The following is a 23,766-nucleotide window of genomic DNA, read 5'->3' as shown; positions in this document are numbered from 1 at the left end:
CCCAAATAGCTAAAAATATCCTGAGAAAGAAAAATGAAGTCAGAGGTCTCACGCTACCTGACTTTAAGGCATATAAGAAGCTACGGTGGTCAAAACAGCATGATACTAGCATAAAGATTGATATAGTAACCAATGGGATTGAATAGAGATAGACCCTCTCATCTATGGACAACTGATCTTTGATAAGGCAGTCAAGCCAACTCACCTGGGACAGAACAGTCTCTTCAATAAATGGTGCCTAGCGAACTGGATGTCCACATGCAAAAGAATGAAAGATGATTCATATCTCGCACTTTATACAAAAAATTAACTCAAAATAGATAAAAAAAACTTAAACATTGAATGTAAGACCACAAAACGTTTAGAAGAAAATGTAGGGAAATATCTTATAAATCTTATAATAGGAGGCAGTTTCCTAGACCTTACACCCAAAGCACGAGCACTGAAGAAAGAAAGAAAGAAATGGAACTCCTCAAAATTAAACACTTTTGTGCATCAAAGAACTTTGTCAAGAAAGTAAAAAGCCAACCTACACAATGGGAGACAATATTTGGAAACGATATATCAGATAAAGGTCTAGTATCCAGAATATATAAAGAGGTTGTTCAACTCAACAATAAGAAAATAGACAACCCAATTACAAAATGTGCAAAAGACATGACCAGACACTTCTCAGAAGAGGAAATACAAATGGCCAAAGGCACATGAAAAGATGCTCAGGTTCACTGGCTATTAGGGAAATGCAAATCAAAGTCACATGAGCTATCATCTCACACCCAGCAGAATGGCCATTATCAAAAAACCAGAAACAACAAGTGCTGGAGAGGATGTGGAGAAAGAGGCACACTCATCCACTCTTGGTGGGAATGTCAAATGGTACATCTACTGTGGAAGGCAGTTTGGAGGTTCCTCGGGAAGCTAAGTATAGAATTACCATATTATCAGGCAATACCATTGTGAAGTATCTACTCAGAGGACATGAGGGCAAAGACACAAATGGACATTTGCATATGCTAAAGATAGCATTATTTACAATTGCCAAGAGATAGAAATAGCCCAAATGTCCATCAACAGACAAGCGGCTAAAGAAGCTGTGGTATATGCATATGATGGAATATTATGCAGCTGTAAGAAAGAAAAAAATTATGAAGTATGTAGCAACATGGATTGACTTTAAGGACATTATGCTGAGTGAGATTAGCCAGAAACAAAAGGACAAATGCTGTATGGTCTCACCGATAGTAACTAACATTTGTGAAAGAACTTGGAAAATTTCAGTTAAGAGCAGAGACCATCAGGAGATAGAAATAGGTTAGTGTGCTGGTCTGAATCTGTGGTGGACCCCAGAAAAGCTATGCCCTTTGATCCTCATTCAATATTGCTGAATGAGCATTTTGATTGTTTCCATGAAGATGTGACCCACCCAATTGTGGGTGGTAACTTTTGATTAGATGATTTCTATGGAGGTGTGTCTCCACCCACTGAAGGTGGAGTTGCTTACTGGAATCCTTTAAAAGAGGAAACATTTTGGAGAGAGTCTCTTTTGGTAGAGCCACGAGAAAGCCAGCAGACGCCGCCATGTTCACCATGTGCCCTTCCAGCTGAGAGAGAAACGTTGTACGTTGTCAGCTTTCTTGAACCAAGGTATCTTTCCCTAGATCCCTTGACTGAACATTTCTATAGACTTGTTTTAATTGGGACATTTTCTCGGCCTTAGAACTGTAAACTAGCAACATATTAAATTCCCCTTGTTAAAAGCCATTCCATTTCTGGTATATTGCATTCCAGCAGCTAGCAAACTAGAACAGTTAGATATCGAGTAATTGGAGCTGAAGGGATACAGATTGTGCAACAGGACTGATTGTAAAAATTCAGAAATGGATAGCATAATACTACCTAACTGTAATATGATAATGTTAGAACACTGAATGAAGCTGAATGTGAGAATGATAGAGGGAGGAGGGCTGGAGGCACAAATGAAATCAGAAGGAAAGGTAGATGATAAAGACTGAGATGGTATAATCTAAGAATGCCTGGAGTGTATAATGATAGTGACTAAATGTACAAATTTAAAAATGTTTTTGCATGAGGAAGAACAAAGGATGTCAATAGTCCAGGGTGTTAAAAAATAGATGGCAATTCATATTTTAAAACTTTAACTTAGGTGTGAGACTAAAGCAAAAAATGTTTATTTGGTACAAAATTTATATTTTGACTAGTGCATTTCCTAATATAACTTATGTGGACAGCTTAATTGAACACCATAAGTTCATGGAACCTTGAGTAGGGCATGAGGTTTTGTAAGTTTGTCCAGAGTGATGCCCCCAATAAATCCCAGAGTGATTTAAACAGTGAATAAAAAAGTATTTGCAAAGTCCCCTTGGGGGAATGGCGAGAAAGGGGGGAAATTCAATGTCCCCAAGTGGAGAATTCCTCATATTCTCGCAAGCAGTGGGGCCAACCAAAGCAATAGACTGGGCCCTCAATCTTGGGGGTTGTTCACATGAAACCTAACCCCACAAAGGATAGGCTAAGCCTACTTAAAATTAGGCCTAAGAGTCATGCCCTAAGAACCTCTTTTGTTACTCAGGTGTGGCCTCTCTCAGCCAACACGACAAGCAAACTCACTGCCCTCCCCCTCTGTACATGGGACATGACTCCCAGGGGTGTGGACCTTCCTGGCAACGTGGGATAGAAATCATAGAATGAGCTGGGACTCAGCATCAAGGGATTAAGAAAACCTTCTCAATCAAAAAAGGGAAGAGTGAAATGAGACAAAATAAAGTGTCAATGGCTGAGATTCCAAACAGAGTCTAGAGGTTATACAGGAGGTTATTCATATGCATTATATAGATATCATGTTTTTAGTTAATCTGTAATGGAGAGGCTGGAGGGATCTGCCTGAAAATGTAGAGCTGTGTTCCCGTAGCCCTTTTTCTTGAAGATGATAGTATAATGATATAGCTTTCACAATGTGACTGTGTGATGTGGAAACCTTGTTTCTGATGCTCCTTTTATCTACCTTATTGACAGATGGGTAAAACATATGGATTAAAAATAAATGAACAATAGGGGGAACAAACGTTAAAATAACTTTAGTAGATTGAAATGCTGGTGATCGGTGAGGTGGAGGGGGAGGGGTATGGTTTTTTGTTTTTATTTATTTTTCTGGATTGATGCAAATGTTCTGAGAGGCGATCGTGGTGATGAATATACAACTATGTGATGATATTGTGAGTTATTGTTTATATACCAAGAATGGAATGATCATATGGTAAGAATGTTCATGTTTGTATGCTATGTTTAAAAAAGGGAAAAAGAAAAAATGTGCATTTCATTGTAAGGAAATATTACAATGAACATTTGAAACAATAAAAGTGGAAATTAATGAATACTCCACTCCGATTAATGAATCCATGCTGATGTCTACAACTTACTTTGACGTGCATAAAAAATATAAAATGAGTGGAGGGATGCATGAATGAACAGACAATTGGAGGGAGGGAAGAAAGGAATGGAAGAAAGGAAAAAAGGAGGGAAGGAGAGATGGAGGAAGGAAGGATAGGTGAATGTGTGAAAAGCTATCTCTGGTAGAACATAATAAGAGAAACTAAGTAGTTGGTGTATTAGTATTCACTGTAAAATTCAATCTTTCTGATGCTTAAAATTTCATAATAAAATGTTAGAAAAATACATCTTTGACTGTGATAGATGAAAAGTGTCATCAGCATCCTTCCATCTTCCTCTTCCAGCCTCATGCTCCTGAGGTATGGTTAGAATTAGGGCGGTGGAAGGCTGATGAGCAAAGAGCAAATTCCAAGAAGTGGTCAAGCCACAAGGAGAAAGAAATCTCTGAGAAGAACAGTAATAAACAGCACCTGTGGGCCAATGTCTTCTCATATACGTACTCTATAAACTTTCTACCTACTTATTTAATCTGTGCTGTGCCCTTGAATTCTTTCTCGTGGCATGGCCAAGAACCTAGGAATGCAAACCCAGCAAACACTCCTATGGAAAGAACCCATAATCTCCATATTATGCCTTCAGAAAGCTCAGGACTCCTCTCTGCATTGTCCCGTCCCATTAAATAAACTGCAAGATCAACACCTGTCAGTTCGTTAAGGCTTTATCATGGGTAAACGTGTGTGACCTTCACATTGAGGTACATAGATTTTAATGCAGTAATTCTTTTTCACTAAGTAGCTTTTTAATTTATCCAATTCCTCATCTATTTCCTCATCTATAAATATGATAGCTATCACATAGCACAATGCAAGAAAAAAAAAGAGCACAGGGGGCTGTCACCAGGGACCTAAGATCAAATGGTTCTAGAGATGACAGTTGAATTTGTTTCCTGGAAGCCACAGTGAAAGGGGAAGTATCTTACACTCCATGGCACTTATTTTCAGATAAATGGTAGCATGCAAATGCTTCTGCAGGTGCAAACTTTCCCCCCCATTGGACAACTTGGTAGGAATCTACTATAACATTATTCAAAGACAAGATCTTTGGCTTTAAAAAAACAGTATCTTTGGCTTTAAAAAAACAAAAACAGTATCTTTGGCTTTCAATAAAAAAACAAAAACCAGAAAGAATTGTACAAATGGACAAGTGTTTGGTGACACACCCTAAAAGCAGAGTGTATAACTTTAAATAGAAACCCTGTGAAGCCTTTGCTATGAGGCTGAGAATTAGGTTCACATACTTAGTTTCATGAGAATTTCATAAGGTATTGATTTAGAACTTGGAAACTCAAGATAAATGACTAATTTAACTGGTGTTTTGGTTGATATTGGGTTGCAATTGATTCATGACTGGTTTCTCTAACAGAAATTCATGGAGAAGAAATTCTGTTTTTTGTTTTAATGCACACATTTCTCATTTTGCAATTAAAGGCTGCAAAAGTTTCTTGCTTAGATGATCAATTAAATTGTAGCAATATCACATTTTATTTATGCAGCAGTAGCTGATTTTCAACCTCTCTCTGCCTCCTTCTGCTTCTTTCTCTCCCTCCTTTTCCTTTCCTCTATCCTTTCCCCCCTCTCCCTCTTTCTGCCGCCCCCCCTTCCCTCCCTCCCTCTCTGGCTCTTCCCTCCCCTCCTCCTCTTTGGGACAGACATAGCAGATATGATTATTTAATTTTAAAGATGAAAAAGAAAGGGAAAGAGATCTGACAAAACTTACAAACTTCTTCAGTGGGATAGCCAGGATGTGAACTTGCCCTACCTCTCTCTGAGAAGAAAATAGTTTAGCAAAATGTTTTGCACCCATAGGTCAGTGACTCTCAAAGCAGGATCTCCAGGCTGCTGATAGACTGGACGCCTTCCCAAGCTGAGCAGCTCCCTCTCCTGGGGAGTTCTGGGAGCCAGAGCCTGTCCCATACCTCCCTCCTTTTTGATGTTTTTTTTTTTTCAATCACGGCTCACTGCTATCAACGCAACCTGTGATGCAACAGCAAAACTTCTACCTGGATCCATAACTTTCCAGAGACTGGTTAGTGTGAGAGACCCACAGAGGGCACCTGACCTTATTGTTCTGATCCAAGCCCTGAGACCTGAGTTATTTAAACTCACCTACTGCCTGACATCTGTCCCAGCCTTCGTAATTGAACATGGGCATATGGTATTCCCAAATGATTTGGGGTACAAGCATCCTTTACATCCCCTCTTCCTATGTCTTGTTACTGAAGGAAGTTTGGAGGGCTAGTAGAATAAAGCAAAAATGTACATCCCATATTAGGGTTTTTGGGCTACAAACATGTTTGTACCAAATATGAATGAGCTGTCTCATTCCAATCTCATATCCAGTGCAAGCTGCCACAACCAAAAACTCTAACCCAGGTTGAAGGGTCTCCCGATTGGTTGTAGGCAGATAACAAAATCAATGACCTTGCTCACTTCTTTTGTTGAAAACACACAATTCCGTGGACTTCCATATTTTCACATACGTCTAAGAGCTAATATCCTACAAGCTACCGAATTAGTTCATAAGGATTATGCTAGTGTACATGAACTAAAATCCCTCCATTCCTAAGGTTCACTGAAGACTCTACCCTCAATGTTTTTGCAAAAGTAATGGGGCCACGGAGGATTCCTTATGTACCTTCTCGTATGCAGTCAAGGGATCTTTGGTTCTACTTTGGGTATGGTCAAATATGTTTGGGAGATGTCACAGATGAACAACAGCAAAAAGTTTGTTGAACCAGATCCCCGGAATCTTCACCTTGGCCATGATCACATAAGACTTGTTTCTCTCTTCTTAACTTTTCATTTTCTGATTCCCACCAACTTATCTTCCTAATTACACTGGTTAAAATAGTGCACAATTGGGCAGTGCAATGGTGGCTCAGTGGCAGAATTCTTGCCTGCCATGCCAGAAACCTGAGTTCGATTCCCAGTGCCTTGCCTGTGCGAAAAAATATATAATAATAATGCACTAATGACAATACTGCACGCTAGCTGCCTGACCTGTTTCCTGGGAGCAGAAGCATAGAAGTTTACTAGGTGAAGACATGGTATGGAAAAACACATAAATTACCCACCTCAAGGGCTGTTCATTAAATGAGAAGATTTATACAAAGCAACTTGCACATAACAAATGCTCAATAAACATTAGACCCTTTCACTCCCCCCTTTCCAAGGAACACAATCCATTTTCTCCCTGCTGATTAATTAGCAGGAGTGCTGTATATCTGAGTGATGTGCCATACAGAGCGTGGACAGTTGATTCATCATGAATAATGTAATGTCACAATCTTGGACTATTTGTATTCAGATGAATCGTACATAATATACCACACATGATAAAGAGCAGCATTAATATTTAGCATCTCAAGCTAAGCCGCAATGATTAATTTGGCTTTAACTTTGTAGCTTCTTGGAAGCATTTTCAATCTTCTCTCCTTTTAAAGGACTGTGATAACAAATGTTTTTTTAAAACATAGGTGGGATTTGTTTACACACTGTATAAAACAGCTTAGTGGCATCTTTTGAGACCCTTAAAAATCTCTGTAGGTTTTTACCCAGCTATTTCAGTTCTGAGGCTTTACTCTAAGGAAACATTTCAAAGTATAGGGGAGAAAATCCTTATGCACAAATGTGTAATGATAGGTTTTTAGTACATTCTACATTACATGGAACATTATGCAGTCATTACAGATTGCATACCCAAAGCATTTTCAACAATGTGGAGATCTACTTCTGTCATATATTTAAATACAAATAATTAGTATAGAGTAAGGGACCGAAGAAAATACGCCCAAATGTTTACAATTATCAATGAGGCCATTGATAATTCTTCATTTTTTTTTCAAAATTTTATAGCTAAATTTCCCCAATTTCTTTTATAACTGGAAATTTTACTTTTATAAGTAAATAAAGCATCGTTGACTCTAAGCTTCGTTAAGCCTGCGTTCTTGTATTTCATTCCTTATTGTGATTTCAAGTCTTAGCGTAGGACCAACTATGCAAATAAGGTGTGGAATAATTTTAATCAACTTTTTTTAACTGTGATAATTTTCACTATACATTTTTTATATTGTCACATACCTGAAGCCAGGTAAATTAATGATGATGAGGAGGGAGATAATAGCAAAGAGCCACCATTTATTGAGACTTATTACATGCCTGTTCCTATGTCAACCACTGTACATACATTATTTCTAGTTCTTATAATGGCCTTGGAGTAAATATCATTTTCTGCATATTTCAGACATGGAAACTAAAGAAAGTTAAGGAACTAGCCCAAGTTCTACAGCTGGTAAGTGTGAGTAAAACCCAGCTGTGTGCTTTTGCTCTTTGTACTATGGCACATTTGTTCATTGCATTATTCTAGTGAATTCCATAAGCAGACGCTCTCCCAACATTAAGATAAGAACTGCAAATCCTGAGGCTGTCCAAAGCTTTGAATGTTTCAGTTTCACCATTGCAGATGTTCTAGAGCAATTCCTCATCCTCTTAGTTTAGAACACATAGCAATGGTCTACTTATCTAAAACTGGGCATGTAACAACCCAAGACGCCTTTCTCCTATCTATCCTCTTCTCCCAATCCATTCAGATTCCTTCACCAAAGGCCCAGGACTTGGCCTTCTCAAGTCCCTCAGCCCCCTGGGGAGGTCACAATGGACACCTGTGCCCATGGCTCTCTTAGCCACCCCCACACCCCCTCCCCTGCCAGACACTGATATTAACTGCAGAACCAGGCAATGATGAGATCTGATAAGCCTTTGGAGTACAAGTCATGATGTTGAACTCGCAAATTCAGACAGTGCTCACTTCAAGGAGTCCTCATTCCTCCTACAGATACTTACTGAGTGCCTGTTGTGTATAACAGAGTGCTAAGTTCTGGAGTTTGAAAGGTGTCAAAACACATCAGGTCCCTGTCCATGTGGGTCACACATTCTGTTTGGGGAAGGCAGACCACGAACTTTTAGAATCACACATGCAAAGGTAAAAAAATGCTATGTGCCATAGTGGAGAAGTACATGGAGCTAATAATAATTGGGGCATCTTTCCTGGTCTAGAGACCACTGAAGAAGTATGAAGAATAAGGAGAGATTAATGTATCCAAGATGGCAGGGAGCAAGGAAACATGTGACTAGAGATAACATGACACATTTGAGAAGTAAAAATGGTCAGAATTTTCCAGAATCCAGGAAAGCTAGTATGCAAAGAAATCAGAGAGGAGAGAAGCCTAAGACATGGCCCTAAAGTCAAGAAGCATATTTGCATTTATCCCAATAGCAATGAAAGACATTAAAGTACTGCTAACAGGCTTAAACCATGTTTTGAAAAGATCCTTCTGGATGTGGTAGGGGAGTTAATTGGGGAGGAATGAGAGTGGATGCAAGCACCTCCCTTCTACCTTGGCCAAAGTAGCATCTCTCAATTCATCATACACACCTTGGACAGTGCTTCCTTGATGAAGTCTCATCTGTACCTGCAAGTCTGTCCTGTCCCTCCCCTTCCTCAAAAGATTCAGTGCTTCCCTCATTTAGCACAATAATTTGGAATTGCCTGCTTACTTCTCTGAACCATCACCAGACTATAAGCTCTTTGGAGGCAAGGATCATTTTTATCTTGTCCACCTCTGTATTCCCAGTGCTAGCCAGCAATGCTGGTACATAGTAGCCATTCAACAGTTGTTTAACCAAATAGCTGATGCTTCATTGGGCACTTATTTTTATGTGCCAGGTATCCTTCTAATCCTTTCGCATGTCTTAAGTCATCCAATTCCTTCAACATCTTCATGCAGCAAGTCCCATCATTATCCCCATTTTAAAAAGTGTGTAAAGTGAGACACAGAGAGACTAGGAAGTGTGTTCCAGGTTATATAGCTAGTAAGTGGCACAGCTAGTTTCCATTGTCCAGGCTTCCAACCACAACATACAACAAAAGAATGGAATTCTTATCTGTGATCGCCAGTGTTTAATGATCTGTATTAATGGTTGAAAGCAGTGGCCTGCATTCTCCAAAATAGTGAGTAACTTCAAAATAATCTCCTGTGTGCTCCGTGCTACATATGGGTCTTTTTCAATAAATTGACTTTCATAAATTACCACTTAAAATAGCCAATGACAAAACCCACTCCCATTCCCAGAGTGGCAATTAAACGAAAGGACAGGAAGTAAGTAAGAATTAAACTGGCTAAGCCAAAAAAAAAGCATCTCGATCAACAAATTTAATTGAGCATTTATTTCCTTTTCAAGCTTGCACTAACTTTCCTTGGTCCCTATCACTGCTGAATTTCTTGAAAGGACCTCCCATACCTCCTCTTTCTGTTTCCTTACCTCCTGGTCACACATCCTGAACTTGCAACTTATTAAATTCCCCTTTTTAAAAGCCTTCCATTTCTGGTATATTGCATTCTGGAAGCTAGCAAACTAGAACACTCCCCATTCTTATAGGACAATGCAAAAAAACTATGATAAAGCTGTAAGTATTTCAAGTATTTTGGAAAAGTTATGCATAAGCTAAAGTTCCACAATAAAGGATCCCACACTGAATTCTGAGAGTTGCATTCAGAAACAAGGAAATAAGGAAAGTCCCATTCCTTTGTTTTCCATTCTAGTAAAGGATTTCACTTAAAGACATGAGGGGTATAGAGTTTCAGGCAAAAAGGGCCTGGGAATCTTTTGGGCTGAGATCCCTATAACTACATTAAACATGATGGTGAGATATAAAGAGCCTGAGATTTGATATCACACAGACCTGGGTTAAAACTCCAGTTCAGCCAATTGCTAGTTGTATAAATTTGTGCCCTCACACGTAAGCTCTCTGAGACTCAATTTCCTTGTGTGAATAATGAGGCTGATAGTGAAGGGGTGGTGAAGAATAAATGGAATAATACATGAATAGAGGTTCTACACATAGGAGCTCTTATAAATGCTAGCTTCCTCCTCTTACCTGTTGATTTGGATGTTGTCCTATACCTGCGTCAGAGACAATATTTACTGCTCACTTCATACCCATGAACTGCCCCACAGTAGGGTGGGCCATGCGCTAGTGCTGTCCAATGAAATGAGAGTGGAAGTCACAGGGGTCGCTTTCTGGCTGACGTATTTACGAGCCCGCACAAGACTCTCCAGGAGCCTCCTCCTCAACCTGGAAGCCAGGAGATCAAAGCAGCTTGTGTTTCTGAGTCATCACCTGGAAGACAGCCCTGGAGAGTCCAACCTATGTCATAATTTGCATATGTAAACCTTTGTCCTGCTAAACCACTAACATTGTGGGCTGCTCTGCTATTACAGCATCACTTGGCCCACCCTGGCTAACTTGTTCCTTGCAGGGGCTCCTTCTGTGTCACTATTAGAATTTGCTCTTTCTTTCCTCCTTGCTCCTTCATATGCCAGAATCCAGTCTCTTAATTTTGAGGCTGAAAGAACTGAAGGCCAGATAGGTAAAATGACCTGCCCAAGGTCAAACAGCATATAAGTGGCATACACAGGCCCAGAACCCAGGTCCCCTGATTCCCCAACCACCCTCTCATTACCACACTGCACCAACTCCCTAAAACTTCCAACTTCAGATGTTAATAATGTTCCAAGCCTGCCATATCTTTCAATCACTGTAAATGATACAATCCATGCTACATTAATGCACTAATTAGCAACAGAGCACATTACCATGTCCTAATTACTAACAAGAAGGAGTGTCAGTTCACCATCCTGTTTGCCAGTATGTGCAAAATGTTTCCAGACTTGTTCTCTGGGTTTAGCATAAGGACAGAAAACATAATACAATGAACAATCAATTCGTTTCATATTGACAATGAGTCAGGTGGCCCTTCTATTATCTCTGTTGTTAGCGAAACAAAATCCACCAGGACCTCAGAAGGAAAGTGGTTAAAAAAAATAAGAGGTATGGAGAGGCTCTGGAGATACAACTAGCCAGACTAGAGTCTCATTTTTCCCATTTGGTTCCATGAGTTTTCCTAACTAAGCCTCAGTTTTTTCAGCCATGAAATGAGGAAAAAAATCCAACTTCATGAGATTGCTCAGGTAATTACACTTAAAGACTTGAGCAAAGTGCCAGGGACAGACTGAGGTACTCAACTCCTATTAGACAGATAATGATTGCTTCTTAAGGATGATTCTCCCTGGGCCTTAATAATTAATTTTTCTCAGAGGCCAAAAGGATATAGGGATAAAGAGCCTCAATCTAACCTTCACCATCTTAAATACTTGCTTATTCTGTGCCATGGTAATTTCCTAACATTCTGTCTTCTAGTCCCTATCACAATAGGTATGATTCATTCCTATTGCACTGACAAGGAAACTGCTGCTCAGAGAGCTTAAGCATCTTGTCCAAAGCCACACACCTCATTGAAATGGAGGATTTCCATCCAGGCCTACTTGCAATCTTTTTGTTTCACAACAATGCTCTAATGCAGTTTCATACTGGTGGGTTTTCCGTCACTAATTGTCTTTATATGTATGGCTATTTATTTGGGGAACTCTAAAGGGAATACAACTTAAGGGTAGAAGGATAAGCGTAAAATCGAGGGCTGTCTTTTGGAATATATTCAGTCAGTCTGCATTCATTGAGCATCTACTGTGAGCCCAGCAAAGCATTTAAAGCTGGGGTCATGGAAATGAATAAAACATGGTCTTTGCCTTTGAGGCTCTCGTAGCCTAAGAGGGAAGACTGATACACACGTGAGTCAATTACAATAGACTGTGGCCACTAAACAACACAAATATCAAGCACAGAGAAGAGGGGGTATCCTAAGGGAGAAGTGTTAGAAGAAGTAAAACCTAAATCAGGTTTTGAAAGATTGATAAACACCTGTATGCAGATACAGGGAGAAAGGATATTCCAGGCACAGAAGCAGCATGTGCTAAGTGAGAAGTTGAGTAAGCATGTTCCAAAGAAAGAGAAGCAGCCTAATTCTGCTGGAGCATACATTGTGTATGAGAGGGGATGGGGATTTACATGACTCAAGGGGCAGGCTAGCGTCCATCAGATCACGAGGCAGGACCTTGCACTTAACTCTGAAGGCAACAAAGCAGGATAGCATTTTCTGCAGGGGATGACACAGTCGGAAGGGCTTTATCATAGATTCCTCTGTTTGAGGTGTGAAGTCAGGTGGGTCTAGAGCAGTGGTCCTAAGCACTGGCTACATAGGACACTCACCTGGGAGCATTTAATAAAACACAATGCAGGACCTGCTGCAGACAAAGTAAATGAAACACACTGGAGGTGGAATCTGGGCACTGGTGTACGTTCGAAGTTCACTGGGTATCTCTGAAGTCAGCTGGGATTCGGGCAACTGGTTTAGAGGCAGGAACAGCATTAAGTAGCTCCTGCTGGAGAAATGTAGTCTGGATGAAGACAAGGGACCAGATTAAAAACAAGACTTTAGGAGCTGTAATTGAAAGGACCTTGTAATGGATGAGATGTGGGAGCTGACAGAGAAGGGAGAGGAAGGTGGGAGGAGATGCTTCTTTTTTTTTCTTTCTCCCTAGATATATATGTATTAATATATCCCCATACATAGCACACATAATATTATTTCCAGAGGTCTATCAACAATTAATGATATCTCTCCACCCCCATGGTGGTTATCTATGAGAGTTCAAAAAGATGATAATAACCTAAGGCAGCATACCATGTGCTATAAGTAGCATTTTCAATACTCAGGGATCCACACTCATTCCAGTCACCCTCATGATTCAGGGAGATTTGCAGTGAATTCCTCCTGGCCTCTTCAAGGAGAAATGCCTTGGGAATTCTACCCAAGGAATGAAATTGCTGCCTCCTTAGTGCATTATTTAGCTTGATGCAGAATTCTAGCAGATGCAGCCCAGCCTCTCTTGTTCACGTGGTTGGGCAGGGAGTGTAATGGGAATACCATTAATTTGATAGTTTTAAAGGTGGTGATTTCCAATTTGAATTATTCTCAAGTTGTGAAATGAGTCTGAGCCGGTGTTTAAAACAGCAAGGAGTCAATGCACTGTATAACCTTGACTTTTTTTTTAAAGTTCCATTGCTACGCTGTAAAATTCTCCTCCGAACACATTATAAGGGGGTTAAAAAAAATAATGCCACCATCCTCCCTCCACCTAGGCAAATTAGCAAGACAAATGGTAGCAAAAAGCTCTCTGTAGACGGCACCATTGTTTACAAAGGGGAGAGGAAAGAAGATGCAATGAAATAAATCATGCTGACAGTTCAATCAAAAAAAAAATCGGGATATATTATTCATGCCGCTTCTCATGAATTGGAAAGAAACTGGACAGGGCGAGCCAAATATGCAGTCGTGTGCTTTATTTACCCATAATAACCATTTGAATTTCTAAGGTCCTTCTGGTTAACGAAACCGACATGTGAAACCAACATAAAAGGTTTATTCAACACATAATTTTTTTGATTTTGACTCTAAGCCGATGCCGTTCCAGGTATTGCAAAGGGGGTACAAAGGTGAGCAAGACAGGTGAGAACACTGCTTCTGTGAAAATTAACTTCCACTTGTGAGCGCTGGGTGGAGCAGACCATAAATAAGCAGTCAAGTGGACAGCAGTCAGGGATAAGTGCCCTGGTGAAAATCAAGCACGTGATGCAGAAGAGACCACCTATTTCATATGGGGAGGGGGATGAGAACTCTATACAGGTAGCATTCAAACCAAGGGACATGCAGGAGCCACTCAGCAAGGCTCTGCATGAAGAGCAAACCCAGGAGGTGACACCCCAGTGCAAAGTCCTTGAAGTAGGAAGAGGCTTGTCTGATGAACAGGAAGAAGGCATAGGCGAGACAGTGATGCAATGAGCAAGGCAAGCAGGTAGAAGATGTGCTCTGAGAAGAAGGCAGGGCCCCAATCATGCAGGACTATGTAGGCTGCAGTGAAGAGTTTGGGTTTATTCTGAGGACAACAGAAGGCTACTGGAGGGTTTTAAGCAAAGGGGTGACACGACCTGATTTAATCATGTCAAAGACCCCTGTGGATAGGTCAGTAATTCAGTACTGTGTGAAACACTGTGAGGGGTGAGTAGGAGAGAGGTGGAAAACCTCCAGGAGAGGCAAAGAATGTGAGCATGCCTGGGGGTGAGATATTCAACTGAGGACTTGAAGGTAAGGAAATCCCTGGAAAAGAAGAATTATTTGAAGACATCCATGGTGAGAGGAAGTGAGCCCTGGGCACAGCTTCTTGAGCGTTAAAGTCATCAGCTTTAACACATCTGAAGAAAGATGACACTGTGTGTGATGCAGGATTGCCCTGCCTGGGAGGATGGGATGGAGTGGAGCGAATGTAGACAGATGCTTCTCAGGAAGCGTGAGTGCTCAACCCCTGAACCAGGACAAATCTCATCACCAGACATGAGATACGGCAAGGGTGGCTCCTTGGACCACTTCATTTGGAGCAGAGGTTCACAACAGAGGGTGATTCTGCCCCACAGGGGACATTGGGTATGTTTGGAGCCATTTTTGGTTGTCACAGCTGGTGTGGAGGTGCTACTGGCATCTAGTGGGTAGCGACCAGGGATGCCGCTAATCATCCTGCAATGTACAAGACAGCCCCCATGACAAAGAATCATCCAGCACAAATTGTCACTAGGCTGAGAATTCCTGGTACGGATGTACTACAGCAGCAGAGTCAGGCAGTTCAGTATTTCAGTCTCAGGATGTGATCTTGGGCAAAGTCATTAACCTCAACTGAGCTTCAGTGTTTCCATCTGTGAAATGGAGACAGTAATAGCACACACCTCCCATGGGGATGTGGATACAGAAGGAGAGCTGAGACCATCCAGAGAATTACCAGGGGCACTGAGAGAGGAAGACAAAGGCCAGACGTCTCAAAACACTTTGAGCTCAGGAACAGGAATAGTGCTCTGAGTCAGGTGTTGAAAGATTGGCATTTTGGTCTGGGCTCCCTCATAGACACAACTGGTGGCTTTGGGGGAGTAGCCCAGACTTCCTGTGCCCCCCCTGTTCTGGTCCATGTGTGTTTATAGAATCGTAAGAACACGTCTATGTGAGTCAGCCCAGCAGGGACAGTCTTTACCAGGTTCCTTCCTGGAAGGTGGGATGGGGAAAGGTCCAAAGAGAAGTAACTGGTATGCCCGACCACAGCAGAAAGCATTTCCCCTGCTCACTTCAGTTAGGCCATGTGCTCCAGGCCACTCTCCTTAGTTGCATCTAGAGGTGTCTTAGTTTGCCTGAGCTGCTATGACAAACACTGCACAGTGGGGGGTTGGCTTGAGCAGTAAGTGCTTATCTTCTCATGGTGATGAAGGCTTTCTAGAAGACCAGCATCAAGGCCTCAACAAGCCCTACTTTCTCCACCAGGCCTGTAGTGTTTCAGTCATGGCTTGTGGCAATCCTTGGGGCTCCTGGGCTTCCATTTCTGCTTCAGCAACGTGGTCTCCTGTGGCTTTCCCTGACCGCCTTATCTTTTCACTTCTGTGAGTGCATCCGAATTTCATCTCCTTGGAAGGCCACCAGTAACATGGATTGAGACTCATCCTGATTCAATTTGGCCAAACCTTAACTAATATCATCTTCAAAAGTCCTATTTACAATAGGTTCACACAGGACTGCAGACTAAGAATAAGAATAAGAGCCTCAGTGTTTCCGTCTGTGAAATGGAGACAGTAATAGCACCTCTCTCCCATGGGGATGTGGATATAGAGAGCAGAGCTGAGACCATCCAGAGTCTTGTGGGGTCCATGATTCAATCCCCAACAGAAGACCTCCTTTGTTTAACTCAGTTCTCAAAGAGATAATCTTAAGGTATTAGCTGAGAATGCCTGAACTAGCTGGAATTTCTCAACTTTGACAACTGTTGACATTTGAAACCAGATCATTCTTTGTTGTGGGAGTTATCCCATGCATTATGGGATGTTTAGTAGTATCCCTGGCATCCACCTAATAAATTCAAGTAACCACCATTTGGGAGCACCTGACCTAGATGGTTCAGTAAAATAGAAATAATCTATGTAGATAGACGGGAAGTTGGGCTCTTCCCCTTCCAAGCTGTGTAGCCTTAAACAAGCTTCTTCCTGTCTCTGGGCCTCTTCTCATTTGTAATACAGATCAATTATTTTTCTGTTGTGAGGATAAAATAATATGTAAACCAACACATAACTGGTTCTCAGAAAGTCCTTATTCTTATTTCTTTGTGCATGGTTGAAAGTGAGATATAGAGTTGAAACAGGTCTCAGTACCTGGGTCCGGGAATAAGCTCCTCCCATCCCCATAAGTAGGGCCAGCAACTGATTGTGAGTGTTTTCAGTGCCGTTTCAAACCTAGGCTAAAAATGTCTGCTCCTTCAGCTATAGAGATAATAAGCTTGGAAGGGGAAGAGCCCAACTTCTTGTCTATCTACATAGATTATTTCTATTTTACTGAACCATCTAGGTCAGGTTCTCCCAAATGGTGGTTACTTGAATTTATTAGGTGGATTCCAGGGATACTACTAAACATCCCATAAAACATGGGATAACTCCCACAACAAAGAATGATCTGGTTTCAAATGTCAATAGTGTCAAAGTTGAGAAACCCCAGCTAGTTCGGTCATTCTCAGTTAATAAGAATAATCATTATTCTTATGATCATCATCATCACGATCATTATTAGAAAACGAAGAAACTGTTGGACTTTTCCCCATGTCTGCATGCTATCTTGATCCCATTCTGATTCAAAGTACCCCTGAACTTTCAAGTCTTTCCCCTCAGAGAGAGAGAGAGAGGCCATGAAAGTGGAGTCTTTACAAGGTCGAACCACACCGAGGCAAACAAGCACTGTAGCAGGCCAGGGGTAGGGCACGGGTGATCTTCATGACAGCTTGTTTTGAGATACTTTGCAACAAAAATGAGTTTGCCTCCAAGGAACCGTCTGTGTGCTAGTAGATCCAAAAGCAGAAGCAAAGCTGCCATGGCCAGCTTGCACATAGACATTCTGGTGAGGAAGTATTACTAATTTAAACCCATTTTGCAAGGTGCCCACAATCTCAATGGGAAATCACCACCATTCTCTGGAGAGGATGGTTAATCACCTTACACAGTCCCAGGAAGGGAGAAAACAAAAAGGAGCTGAAAAGCATCTCACAAAGCAAGGCTCCCAAGTGGCATTTTTGGCAGGATTTTGTTCCCTAAACATTTTCTCCCCATACTGTGCTTGGCTGAATAGAATACATTATTAGGGTCTAAGATGCATTTTGATGGTGTTTTGGTGGTAGAAGGCCAATGATGTCCCCAGTTCTGCCCCTCCTTTTGATGGAGTTCCTGAAGGAGAAAGCAGCAAAGAGCTTCAGCCAAATGGAAGCCAAGACCACTCTGGCCGATGGCCAACACGTCATTGCTGGGCTTTCTAGAAAAAGCTGTCTGTACAGCATTGACTTGACAGCCACCTTCTCCTTTGCCCAAAAAGGAATCTTGACTGGTTCAGTGAAGAGGATGGGGGCAGGGGTAGGGGGTAGGTGGGGAGCAGGGAGGCATAGCTGGGCACTGGCTCAACTCAACCACCCAGCTTCATGGAAGGAAAAGAAGAGAGGGAATCTAGTTTGATGCACATCTCTTAAAATACAGTGGGCCTGGCCCTATGAAGGTGTTACACTCTGACTGATCACATTTTATCTTCTTTTTCCTTAGAAGTGTGAGCTATAATGAGGATGTATGGAGCAAACCCCCTGGCATGTGTGAAGGCCCCACCCACTACACCTTGTGCTTTATTTATAAGAAATCCACCCTAACTATAACTAGAAAATTGGTCCTCCCACCAAATCTCGGGATTACATACAGAAGAAGTGAATTCCTGAAGATTCTACAGTGAATGGTCCTCCCTTCATTTGTTTATTCTTTTCTCCAAAGTAGCAGAAAATAATTTCCTCAGCCATATGCACATGAGGCCGCTCTTGTTCTTGGTCTGAACTAAGATTAAGTCACGGTGGGTGAAACACTGGCTCATTCTCCTTCTCCTTTGCTGTTTGAACTTTCTCTGGCCCTTTCTGGGCATACTTCTTCAAGTTTTGATTCCTCTCCTGTCATCATCTTCCCTGGAACCTAGGAGAGTATTCACCCATTCGTTTAACATTCATTTAGAATAGGCCTACACTTTACGTGTTGTTCCCTGGAAGCAGAGCCTGAGACAGGCATGCAGAGGGACATGATTTACTGGGGGAGAGCTCCTCAAATAAAGCATCTAAGGAAGGGCATGCAGCAGAATTAAGAAGGAGAAAGACCTAAGCAAGGATGGGATTTCACATAGAGTCTAGCCTTAGCTGATCTGCTGGGGAATCACTGGAAAGCAAACGTTTTCTCTAAAAGGCAAAAAAGTAAATATCTGAGGCTTTGTGGGCCATGTGGTCTTCCGTGGTAAACAGCCACAGATAATATGTAAATGAAAGTGTGCGGCTCCCATGCGTCAAAGCTCTGTCTGTCTCCTCCATCAACGTACCCCCAGCAGTAGTAAATATTGTCACTGCCCCACCCAGAGCCCTTTCTCTGGGCTGCTGCATCCATGTTCCAGCTGGTGTAACTGTGGCCTGCCAATGGCTTGCAGCTGCCCTTTCATATAGAAAATTGCCTGCAGCTGATAGAAGCTACCTCGCGCGAGAGATTACACCCCTCCTCTCACACACCCAGAAGGGGCCCACAGCGAATGGCTGAACGAAACAAGGGCACAAAGATCCACCGCATTCCTCTTCCAGGGACACCTCTGTGAATGGCATATACCTGGAAAACGACAGCTCACAGGCCAAATCCCACCGCCGCTTGTTCAATTCTTAATTGCTTGTGCCTAGTGCAGGGCCTGGGAGAGAGCAGACCGCGTGCATGTGTACTGAATAGAATGGGATTAAATCAGACCTTGAAAGATGGGTCAGAATTGGGCAGGGTTGGGAGAGGAGGCATTTTGCAGGTCCTCAAGCATGGCATGGGCTTTTATACACACTGTTCCATCTGCCAGCAGCGTTGGCTTGTCTCCTTCACGCTGCCCTCCTCACCTCTGTTTCTTCAAGGCACAGCTTAGACGGTTCTCCCCAAGCCCAGCTTGGCTGCCTCTCCTCTGTGCCCCCTGAGTAGTGTTTCTTCCTTGGTCTATTAGGTCCTTGTGTTTACTTCCTTGTCCCCCTTACCCTCAGCCCATTAGAATGTGGGCTCTTGTAGGCAGGGGCTTTGCCCTCTTGTCCCCTCTGTGATCTCAGCATCTAGCACAGTGCCTGGAACATGGTAAGCCCTCCATGAAATACTTGGAGAATTGAAAGTCTGCTTCATTGCTATTTTGAATCTATATTTGTTTTCATCCAGCTTTTACTATAAAATTTTCTGGAACATGTAGAGAAATTGAACAGAATATTTTACATCATATATATTTTATAATATAAAACTATATATTATAAAAGCAAATTGGGGGGGGACATTTTACTATATGCTAATCACCTGCTTGGTGCTTTGCATATACTATTTCATTTAATCGCGACAAGTGGCATCTAAGAGAAGCACTATTGTTCTCCCCATTTTGCTGAAGAGGACATTGAGGTTTTTTGTTATGTCACTTTCCAGACTGAAAACAAGTGTTTGATTCAGAGCTTGGGTACTGTGGCCCGAATTCCTGACAACTGGGATATACTGGCTGGGCACCCCATAATCATCTGACATGCTGGTTCTGTCATTCCAGGGGAGACCAAGGCAGTTTACTGGGAGATGGCTACAGAAAGCTGCTGAAAGTCAGATAGCACAGAGGCAAGGAACACGCAGCTGAAGTTTGGCAGGCAATCAGAGAGGTTAAATCCAACAACATCTACCCCAATCCCTTTCTTCCTTGCTATATATCTCTGACACACCCAGCATCAGTGACTGGGCTCAGCAGCTTGCCCCCTTGTATGATCTGAATTGATCCAGTGAAGAATTCTCTGAAAAACACCATTTAGATGATTTATAGTCTAATTTCAGTTGCTATAGATTCCAAGGCAGACTTATGACTGGGGAGAGAAAAAATTCCCCACTTACTTGGAATTCAGGTAAAGGTTTCGGTATTGATAGAGAAGCATGACTGGCTGGAAAAAAAAAAAAGTCCTAATTTTTAAGTTTACAGCTACCACTGGTTTGGGGTTGCTATAGCAACTAGGGGCCTGCGGGGGGGCCTCTGCAGAGCTCACACTTCCGAAAGCTGATTGATAGGTCCCCGACACACTGTTTAGACACTTCCGCGCTAGGCACCAGATAACATTAGTTTATTTATTAAAATACATGTTAAAACACCAGTCGTCTCTCTTGCCCCAGCATTTCATTCTAATCATTGTTGTTAAGGAATTGTTAACAGGCTACTGATAGGAATGGAAGGCAAGTCCCATTAGGGAGCTCCACGCCATTTTGCTGGGGATAATGTGTACTGAGCATCACGGCCGGCCGTGTGTGCAGCATAACTATACTAATTTGCCATGATTGATTGCCACGCTCTCGCCCTACCTGAACCACACCTGACTTACAGGGAGTTTGAGGCATGGCTAATCCCAGGAACGACTTCTGTTCCTGGCTGTGCAGGGTTCTGGCTGAACTCAGGCCCAGCTCTGAGTTCCTGCCCTCTCTGTCAAGAAGTTGACAACATGGCCCAGATACATGGCAGCTTGCGCCCTGAGCAGAGCCGATGTCATTGGACACATGGGCCCCTGGGTACGGCCTGTCAAAGATGACAGAGAAGATGTCAAGACAGGCTGGGTATGAATCTCAGTCTTGCTTCTTGCTAACTTTGTCCTTGAGAAAATCACTTAAACTCTCGAAGCCTCTGTTTCCCTGTCTGGAAATGGGGATATGGTATTGCTTCTGTTTATAGTGTGTTTATCATAAACAAGACACTCCCATGAGGCCTCTATGGGGATGAGTTTACTTGTTCCTCACAATACCTGGCCAGAGGTATACTTCTATCCATTTTGCAGATGGTCAAACGGAGGCTTACAAAAGCTAAGAAACCAGAGGAGCTGGGTAGCCCCTAGGACTATGGAGGATTAAATAAAACGGTGTGTCAAGCGCTTAATCCAATTCTTGGCACAGAGTTGAAACACCATGAGCATGATTAGTTAGGCACTATTAATTTTGTATCATTCCTGCTGGTGGCAATCTTTGGGGTAGTAGGTAGAACCTACCCAAAGCTCTTCATGGTGACCTTTATCTTAGAGTGTGGGCAATCTCTAAGCAGGTGCTTGGGCAGTATCTTAGTTTTCCAACTGCTCTGACAAATACCACACAACGGGATGTCTTAACAACAAACATTTATTGGCTCACACTAGACAGCTTGCTTCCTCTGGTGGTCAGTAGCGTACTGGCTGGCCGGCAATCTTTGGGGTTCCTCGGCTTTCCTGTAACGTGGCAATGTCCTCTCCTTTCTCTGCCAGCTTCCATTCATTTCTGGCTTGCCACTCCCCTCCATGGGTTATCTCCTTATACGGCCACCAGTAACAGGATTGAGAATCGGCTGGCCACACCTTGACTAAAAATGACATCTTCAAAAGGTTCTATTTATAATGGGCTCACACCCACAGGAATGGGATTAAGATTATTAAGAAAATGGCTTTGGGTTTTTCTTTTTCTGGGGTTTGTAACTCAATCAGTGGCAGAATTTCTGGCTGGCCAGTACTGCACCGCTTTTCCCACTCTCTGTGATTTTATTTAATCTTCATACCACCCCCACTAATTGCATTCATTTAGTCAATCATTCCACAAATAACTGTAGAGATTCTTACTGGACACCAGACATGGTGCTAAGCACTGGGCTTGGCGAATAGACTGGCTCAGTCCTGCTACCATGTGATTTACGTTTTAGCTGGGGGAGAAGGTGCTAGACAACCATTTATTTTTAAGAAGTTATTTGATTATAGGTATGTTAAAAATTACCGAGAAGAAACAATGCATGGACATACATAACCAGGGCAAGTAGGAATTAATTAGGAAAGACAATTCTGGGAAGCAAGAGAAGTGTGATATACTTGAGGAAAAAAAACATCCCAGAAAATGTGAGTTGCATGTGCAAAGGTCCTGTGGCAAGAAAGGATGGGCCAGGTTTTGATGATTTAAAAAAAAGAACAGTGCACTATAGAGAACAGAAAGGTTTAAGAGAATGAGAGACTCAACTGAGATTCAAGCAAAACCCATCCTTAGCCTTTCTTCTGGCTTCTCACACAGCAGATAGGAGAACAAGAACAGGATTCTGAATGGAGCCTGAAGGTTGGAAATGCAGGCCAACCAAATTCCATTTGCATCTCCATCTTTGAATGTGTCTGCAACTATGTTTAATTTTGTCATTTGCCATAGTTTAGCTGAGAACTACGTTTCCCAGAACCCCCTTCCGTATATTGCTCTAGTTTAAAATTGGCCAAAAGGGAAACTGGTGGGGGGTTTGAAGGTGAAAATCAAGTATAGCCATTACACTAAGGAAATCATTGCATCCAGTATGGTGACGACAGTCACAGATGTTCTCAGGAGGCTCCACTTGTCCTCACTCTTCTCCATTGCTGCTCCCAGCTCTTCCTGCCGCCGCTGCTTCTGACCAGCAGAGCACATGGTCCACCATGATGCTTCGCTGCAGCCTCATAGAGGTGGTCACCACATGGTCAACAGTTTTCCACAGGCCTCTCCACCAGCACCCCTTCCTGGACCCACTCCTTGAGATGGATGTTCTCAGTCTCATTTTCCCCACTCAGCTCAGTGCTTGAGGCAGACGGGTTAGTGACTTTTATAGATGCCCCATTTCCCCTTTCCAGATGTTCACTATCCCAGCTCCTTGTACAGGTGAGCAAGTTCTAATCCCTACAACAAATCTTTATTCTCACATACTCATCATGGCTTTGTTTCCCTGACCAAACCCTGACTGACACCGAGAATAGCATCAACCGGAGGAAAGGCCAGGGGAAGGGACAAGACCATCCACCCTTAGATCTCATCAAGCTGACTTGCCCTCATGCAGGAAGGGGGTCCCACTGTACAACTATACAGTGTATATAAAGTTCTCAGCACAGTATTTGGCATTAAGAGCTATTATTGTCATCATGGTTGTGACATGAAGTCCAAATTCCTCTCCTTGGCTTTTCACCCCTGAATGGAGTAAACTATGCAAAACTTACTAAAACTGTGTCCAACATTTTTCATAAGTCGTGACTGCTTAGTTTGGGAATTCTACTGCCATTTAATTGTGTTCCTTCCTTTAATCCCAGAACTGCCTAGTAAGGAGGGCATGGCCAAGTCTCTCCTTTGGCTATCCCAAGAACCATTTGAACCTCTTACCCTCTATCCCTCTGCTTACCTCCCACCAGGTTGAAAACAAGTCATGTGGTTGCT

At 42.3% G+C, this 23,766-nt stretch overlaps 1 long non-coding RNA gene across 3 annotated transcripts in view; it reads right to left on the bottom strand.

Moving 5' to 3' along the window:
- The window catches only part of LOC143666632 (uncharacterized), a 124,434-nt gene extending 113,787 nt beyond the window's left edge, over window positions 1-10,647 (bottom strand). For all 3 annotated transcript variants that reach the window (XR_013167708.1, XR_013167709.1, XR_013167707.1), the window contains exon 1: window positions 10,405-10,647. This is a non-coding gene — a long non-coding RNA (uncharacterized LOC143666632). The remainder of the gene's footprint in view (window positions 1-10,404) is intronic.
- Window positions 10,648-23,766: the final 13,119 nt, after the last annotated feature.

This window comes from Tamandua tetradactyla, chromosome 23, assembly GCF_023851605.1.
Source record: "Tamandua tetradactyla isolate mTamTet1 chromosome 23, mTamTet1.pri, whole genome shotgun sequence".
Taxonomy (NCBI): Eukaryota; Metazoa; Chordata; class Mammalia; order Pilosa; family Myrmecophagidae; genus Tamandua; species Tamandua tetradactyla.
This window is presented reverse-complemented; position numbering and strand designations above follow the sequence as displayed.